This window comes from Pinus tabuliformis, chromosome 3_2 (genome assembly GCF_031772625.1).
Source record: "Pinus tabuliformis cultivar Carrire ecotype Pingquan chromosome 3_2, CPIR1, whole genome shotgun sequence".
Lineage (NCBI taxonomy): Eukaryota > Viridiplantae > Streptophyta > Pinopsida > Pinales > Pinaceae > Pinus > Pinus tabuliformis.
In genome coordinates this window covers 1,140,802,208-1,140,803,862 of record NC_142302.1, presented here as the reverse complement: position 1 = coordinate 1,140,803,862, position 1,655 = coordinate 1,140,802,208, and positions in this window count along the sequence as shown.

Here is a 1,655-nt window from a genome sequence, read left to right as displayed (position 1 = left end):
AATCATGTTTCTACCTTCTTTTTGGACCAGGCAATGCGCGTTTGACTAGTCTTGGGGAATGGAGTTTTGGGGGGTCAAATCAATCCCATTTTGAAAACCAAAGCAAGTTTTGGAAATTAGACAGGTTAAGCTTTCCAATGAACTATCATGGGCTCAATTTGGACCCCTGGAAGGTAGGAAAAAGTGGGTCTGAAGATGGCGTTGCGTGTTTGACAGTTGGCCTAATTTTTCACTATTATTCTCCAAATTTGATTTTTACCATGATTACTATTTTAGGTTAAAAAAGTAAAAAGATTAAAAGATAATAAAATAATAAAAGTAATTTGAGAAATATATGAAAACACGTGATTGTGAACCCTGCTACATGAAAAATAAGAAATATATTTCTCATTTTTCATGTAGCAGGGTTCCCAATCACATTTTTTCATATATTTCTCATTTTTCATGTACTAGGGTCCATCGAAAGTATGTGAGATGGGTACTCATTGGATGAAGAAATCAAATTCTACATCCAACTAGTGTTTCCACTTGAAATTTGAGTAAACCCATAGGGAGATAAGTTGAAAATACGAGTTGAAAAAATAGTTTTTGTTTTTTTCCCTCTAAAATTTGATGATGTAATCTAACATTATTTTATTATTTCCACTATTATTTTATAATTTTCTTATGAGGCTCATTTTAGACCTCAAAATTCCCCTAATGAAACTTTCTACCTGAAGATCATTTTCAAATTGATTACCAATGTCCTCACAGCCGCACATTCCATAATGAAGTGTCATTCGGTTTCTATCACTCTTGCTCTAAGAGGATACAAGTGCTTGCTTCCCACCTTTCCTTGGGAGTTGTCTATCTACCTGTTTCTTTCTTACGATGGTGAGATCGGGTCTTCAACTATGCTATTAAAATTTTAGCCAATAGAGATACTCAAATAATTCTTCTGGTCATGCTAATAAGATAGGTTGAAATTTTTTGTACTAATGTTATCTCAATTTGGAAGAAGTTTGAATGGTGAAATACATATATATATGAGATTATCATATTAACTCGATCATATTAAGTATTTTTTAATTCATTGGTATTGTTGTTTTTAAGTTGATATTATGTATTTTTATTTAATTGGTTAGGTTATATATATATATATATATATATATATATATATAATTAAAGTATTTTGGTGTGAAGAAATATTTATTATGTTGTAATTAAACAATTTTGTGAGGTTTTTTAAATTTATAAAAACTGGAAAGAAAAAAAAAATTGTAGTTTATTTGTTAGATGTTTTGGAAGTTTTTTGTTGTTGTCTAATTTGCTTAGAATCTAGTAATATTTGTTGGAATTATAAGTTTGAGTTGTGAACTCTTTATAATCTAAGTGCTCTAGTGGTTTTTCAGCTTGTTGAATCTATATTGCAATCAAAAACTCAGTTTAAACAACACTAATCAAGATTTGACAAAAAAATTGTTAGATTCTAACCAAAAACTCGAAAAAGTTTAATAGCTAAACAACGCCAAAATAATAATTATATTTTGTCATTGAGAAATTTAATTATTAGGTGATGTTAATTGCATTTATATTTCTAAATAGTAATTTCTTAAAATATAGATTAATGTGATAAATACATTAACAAAAAATTATTTATTATTAAATATTTATAT